General features: G+C 45.3%; 1 protein-coding gene across 2 annotated transcripts in view; it reads right to left on the bottom strand.

Annotated features, from left to right (window-relative positions):
- BBS2 (Bardet-Biedl syndrome 2) overlaps positions 1–5,845 on the bottom strand; it is a 47,215-nt gene that overhangs the window by 10,066 nt on the left and 31,304 nt on the right. Inside the window, exon 18 of one of the 2 annotated variants that reach the window (XM_029924853.1) lies at positions 1,420–2,069. The exons of the other annotated variant lie outside the window; for it this stretch is intronic. The gene's annotated coding sequence lies outside the window, so the exon portion shown is untranslated. Of the gene's footprint in view, positions 1–1,419; positions 2,070–5,845 lie in introns of those variants that run through there. 2 annotated transcript variants of the gene reach the window in all.

Raw genomic sequence — 5,845 nt, 5'->3', positions numbered from 1 at the left:
TCCATGTTTCCAGTGATGTTTTTGTTTTTTGATACTCATGAAGGCTGCTGATTCTGCCCTTCCTGATCGCACTGGTTTAGAAAGTTACCGAAACTTGTGCTCCGGCTGGGCTCGTCACACTTCCTCCCAGAGCCTGGGGCTGTGTTTCACTGCGACTCTCCTGGGACAGTGCAGGCTGAGATGATGTTGGAATCCCTGCCTCGGTAAACACCAGGCCCCAGACCTCGTGGCCCTGAGATTCCTGTGCCGTGTCGTCGTTCCTGGGGGCCGCCACTTTTCCATGCTGCAGTCGTGGCTCCCGTATAACTAGGTGATTCTAGCCTCGCACGTGTCTTTCCTGTCCCTAAATACTCTTGGGTCAGCTATAAAATGAGTTGCCAGTTTTTTCTTTAAGAGAACAGATGCTAAAGGCCACATCAGAATGCCAAGAGGCTGTCCATTTTGTTACATTCTCTGTCCTGAAGTCGTGTGGGGCTTCTGTGGAAACTGCCACCCGAACATGGGGGTGTGCGAGGGGGTGTAGGGGTCGCCGCGTCGTTAGCTGAAAGATGCTGTTCTCATTCCAACGCTGTCTTCTCGTTTTCTCTCTGTTCTTTCACACTGATTACTGGCTGTTACTGTAGCTTTGGGTCTTATTAATCAGTAGGAAAAGCATTGGGCTTTTATCTTCTTTAATCTCCTAACACTTTGAGTACGCCCCCTAGAGGTGGCATTTAAATGAAGAGAATGAGTTTCACTTTCCTTCAGGTTGATGGTTTCAAGATTTTTTTTGATTTTGTTCCCCAGATAGATAGTATCTAGATAGGTATGAATATCTATCTAGAAAATTTGCACATGTACTAATATATGGATATCTATCTAGAAATTTTGCACATGTACTAATATTCAGTATTGTCAAAAACACTAATTTTTCCTGGGTAAGATGAAAAAGAAGTAACTAGAACTAGCTCTAATGATGTCCTCCCACATGCACACGGTACCGGGCCAGTTTGCGTGCATACCGTTTGTTTGTTTTTTTAAGTTTATTTATTTTGAGAGAGAGAGACAGAGAGCCAGCAGGGGAGGGGCAGAGAGAGAGGGAAGGACAGAATCCCACTGTCAGCTCCGTGAGACTGTGACCTGAGCCAAAACCAAGATTCAGACACTTAACCAACTGGGCCACCCAGGTGCCCCTACATGTCTACGGTTTTGGAGACCAGAATTCTTTGACCACAGGGGTGCCTGGGTGGCTCAGTCAGTTAAGTGTCCGACTTCAGCTCAGGTCATGATCTCACAGTTCCTGAGTTCGAGTGAGCCCCGCTTCAGGCTCTGTGCTGACGGCTTGGGAGCCTGAAGCCTGCTTCAGATTCTGTGTCTCCCCCTCTCTCTCTGTCCTTCCCTCACTCATGCTGTTTCTCTCAAGAATAAATAAACACTAAATTTTTTAAAGAAAAAGAGAATTCTTTTACCACAGCGCAGTGACACGTGGGATTACAACAACTTTGTAAAAAGAATGGCTTACATGTCAAAGTTTGCCTTTTCTTTTCAGTTTCTACAGACTGAATAAAGGTCATCCCTATAATATTATTTTCACTCCCTTGCTTACTGATGTGCTTTCATGAGCGGGAGAGATGGGGGTGAGGGTCTTGTGAACAGTCTGTCCGTGGCAGAGGGGGAAAGCGCCAGGCAGGTGAAAGTGTCACATGGGCCACACTTGGGAAATAGGGACTCATGGCTATCGGTGACATCTAAGAAGCCACCCCACTTTTCCAGTTCTGGAGCGCTCGGTCTAACTCAGCATACATACAATGCAAGCATTAAAATGTGCTTGTAAGTTTCTCCTTAATCTCAATGTGTTCCTGGTCTGCACACAGCAGACTCTTCGTGCTCCTTGCAATAGGACCTTGCCGTCTGAAGGGAGCGAGTCCCAGAGGGCCAGGCTCCGACGTTTCCGTCGGTTACATCATCTGTGGAAATTCGGTGTATTTGCAGCTTTTTTGCACTGAAGACACTCAGTGACTGAAGAGCTGGTTTTCCTTCATACTTCATTCTTCATCTGGATTTTTAGGGCTTAAAGCCAGCATCAGTATCTGTTAAGTGGCAAAAAAAAAAAGAACTGAAACATGGGCATCTTTTAAATCCTTCTTTCAGATAAGAGCTGTGATGTCCACCTGTATGATGTATGGCGTCTTCTCTCGTAACAGTGAGCCTCCGATTCTTACCATCCCTTTTAGCAAAGGAAGGTTTTTTTCTCCCCCGAAGAGAGCAGGTTTATATTTTTTCAGATTATATGAACAATATGCACTCATTGTGAAGGATTAAAACATGTAAAAACATAAAGGAAAGGTCATCTGGACTCCCGCCGTCCCAGCACGGCCACTGTGGTGCTCTGTAAGGTGCCGTGTTCGAGGAACAACCCTGTAGTAATCTAACATCAGTACACTGCTTTAAAGATGTGGAAAACGAAGCCTAGAAGAGAAAGAGGCTGTTTTTTAGCCTGGTTTAGAGCCTGGCTTTTCTACTGCTCACTGATCGCCTCCCAGACTCCACTGAATGTGGTGGTTTCTTTTCTGCAGAATACGAAAAAAAAAAAATTTTCACCGCCTGGGCTACCTCTCCTAGACCAGCATTTCTTCAGCTAGGACTTCTGGCTGCAGGGTCTCTTCAGTACCATTACGTACTTACGTATGTACTACTCAAACTGAGTGAGAAAATACAAACCCTGTTAGAAGGTGGCATCCTTGGGGCGCCTGGGTGGCTCAGTCAGGTAAGCATCCGAGGTTAGCTCAGGTCATGATCTCATGGTTCGTGAATTCGAGCCCCGCCTCGGGCTCTGTGCTTACAGCTCAGAGCCTGGAGCCTGGTTCTGATTCTGCGTCTCCCCATCTCTCTATGCCCCTCCCCCACTTGTGCTCTGTCTCTCTTGCTCTCAAAAATAAATAAAACATTAAAAAAAAAAGGCATCACCCTTTGGGACACCAGAGGCAGGCTCTCCAGACCTAAAAAACAAGACATCCCTGCAAAAACACAATTTCCTGCTCTGATTGATGCAAAATCAGTCCACATAGACAGCTCTGAAAACTACTTGGGAAGTGTCCATGTGGCATCATTTTAGGAAAAGCAGATTTCTGTACCATACAAATAAAAAGATGACTCAGGAGCTACAGCAACCAGTGTGGGCAGGGGCCAGATGGGAAGGAGGCAAAATGCAAAACACCAAAGCTGCAATGGGCGTCTTACTGTACTTTCGTTTCAAAGTGAAAAGTGGAGATAATTTAGTTCTGTGATCACAGGACTCTGCACTGGCAGATTTGCAACTGCTAATTATAAAATCTGAAACATAAATAATGTTGGAAATCATTCTTGTAAAGCACTTCCAGGGTTGCAGAATTGTCGTAAAGCCCCTAGTTCTTTGGTTTTGGAAGCCACAGACAGGCTGACTGAAGACAGGCCGTGCCATGGAGAGCAGCAGGTGCCTTTCTGTGCTCGGGGCACTGGCCCAGCACCAATGGGAGGAGAAAGGTGATCGAGACACAGCCCCTGGTCTCAGTGGAGGGTTAACATTTCTCTAAGCACAGAATGGAACAAGGGTTTAAGAATAGATATAGGACAGGGAGGGTCTCCGAGAAAGCATTTGAGCTGAGCCTTGATGTTTGTGGCTAGACATTGTGGGAAATGACAAAACCATACTCTCTAAAATACCGAGTACCAAGGTGCCTGGGCGGCTCTGTCAGTTGAGCGTCTAACTCTTGATTTCGGCGCAGGTCATGATCTCACAGTTTGTGGGATTGGGGCCCACATCAGGCTCTGTGCTGACAGTGCAGAACCTGCTTGGGATTCTCTCTCTCCCTCTCTCTCTAAGTAAATAAACTTTAAACACAATAAAAATAAAAATATAGAGTACCTGAATCTGGATGGGGGCAGGGTGGCTTTATTTTTTTTTTTAATTTTTAATGTTTTTATTTATTTTTGAGAGAGAGAGAGAGAGAGAGAGAGAGAGAGAGAGACAGCATGAGCAGGGGCGGGTCAGAGACAGAGAGAGACACAGCATCTGAAGACAGGCTCCGGGCTCTGAGCGGTCAGCACAGATCCTGAGGTGGGGCTCAAACCCACAAGCCGTGAGACCATGACCTGAGCCAAAGCCGGATGCTTAACCGACTGAGCAGGGTGGCTTTATTTAAAGGGATGCTTTAAAAATGACTAAAAAGCTTTCTTCCATATCCCAGAATCCTCAAGATCAGCTTTTTTGTTTTTTAATGTTTATTTTTGAGAGAGAGGTAGAGAGCAAGCAGGGAAGGGGCAGAGAGACAGGGAGATAGAATCCCAAGCAGGCTCCACACCGTCAGCACAGAGCCCAACACAGGGTCTGAACCCACAAAACTGCCAGATCATGACCTGAGCGGAAACCAAGAGTCCAACGTCCCACTGACTGAGCCACTCAGGTGCCCCAAGATCAGCTTTTAAATGAAGGCTCAGGGTTCATTTAAAGCTTCAATAAAATCCAGCAACAAAATAAGAGGATAAGCTGTGACATTTTAGAAGGCACCCAGATTCTATCAGGACAGAAAAATATGGCAACAAAACAGAGAAATAAAATGATAACCAGTTTTCTCATCTTTACATTGAACACGGTGGCTTCTCAGAGGAAAAAAGGTGGTAGGATGTTTTATGAACATTTTCATCTCATCTAGTGTTACGTGACTGGGAACAGTCTGGAATAGCAGGAGGGGCCACGGTCCCTTGACTGCAAACCCACACCACAACTCACCAAGCTGTGAGACTCCAGAGAACATTCTGCCTGAGCTGAGCTACCAACATCATGAGATCAAATGAATGTGAAAATCACCTATTTGTAACCTGTAAATCGGGGCTACGTAAAGCTATCTTACTGCGGGTCAGCCCCTTCAAGACTGCGCCTGAGTGTTTTTAGGTCTGAGAAGGAAGTGTTTTGGCTGAAGAACAGAATGACCTGCGAGGAGATTATTAGGATCCCTAAAAATGAACAGTGTCCTGCAACTGAAACCAACACCAACCAGAAATTTTAATCCCAATAGCTACAGACTAGGTTATGGTTAAAACCGAAAAAGAAAAGAGTAGGACTCGAGTTTTGCCAGTAGCTCTGTGACTCTGACAAGTAATTCACCCCCACACCTGTTTCCTTGTCTTTGAAGCATCTAGAAGATGTTTTTCTGCTTCAGAGATTATGAAAAAAGAATACAGCATGCATGGGTCTTTTGAGCTTATAGGTTGAAGACGCAAAACAAAAGTATTATAGAGCATAGTCTCATAAAAATTATGATTCCACAAAGCTCACATTTCGAAATGGAAGAGGTCATCCAAAATTAATTTACCACAGGAGGCTGGCTTCTCTTTCCCACTACTCAGGAATGTTATTAAGAGGCGCCTGGGTGGCTCAGTCAGTTAAGCGTCCAACTTCGGCTCAGATCATGATCTCACGGTTTGTGGGTTCGAGCCCCACATCGGGCTCTGTGCTGACAGCTCAGAGCCTGGAGCCTGTCTTCGGATTCTGTGTCTCCTTCTCTCTCTCACCCTCCCCTGTTCATGCTGTCTCTCTGTCTCTCAAAAATAAAACATTAAAAAAAAATTTTTTTTGAGGAATGCTGTTAAGATGTGCAAACTGATGAATGTCTTATTTTTAATTATTTTTTAAAATATAATTTATTGTCAAGTTAACTAACATACAATGTATGCAGTGTGCTCCTGGCTTCAGAAGTAGACTCATCGCTTAACTCCCGACTCCCATGACTCATCGCTTAACTACAACACCCAGTGCTCATCCCAACAAGTGCCCTCCTCAATGCCCATCACCCATTTCCCCCTCTCTCCCACCCCTTCTATCAATCCT

Source organism: Suricata suricatta, chromosome 16 (genome assembly GCF_006229205.1).
Source record: "Suricata suricatta isolate VVHF042 chromosome 16, meerkat_22Aug2017_6uvM2_HiC, whole genome shotgun sequence".
NCBI lineage: Eukaryota > Metazoa > Chordata > Mammalia > Carnivora > Herpestidae > Suricata > Suricata suricatta.
This window is presented reverse-complemented; position numbering and strand designations above follow the sequence as displayed.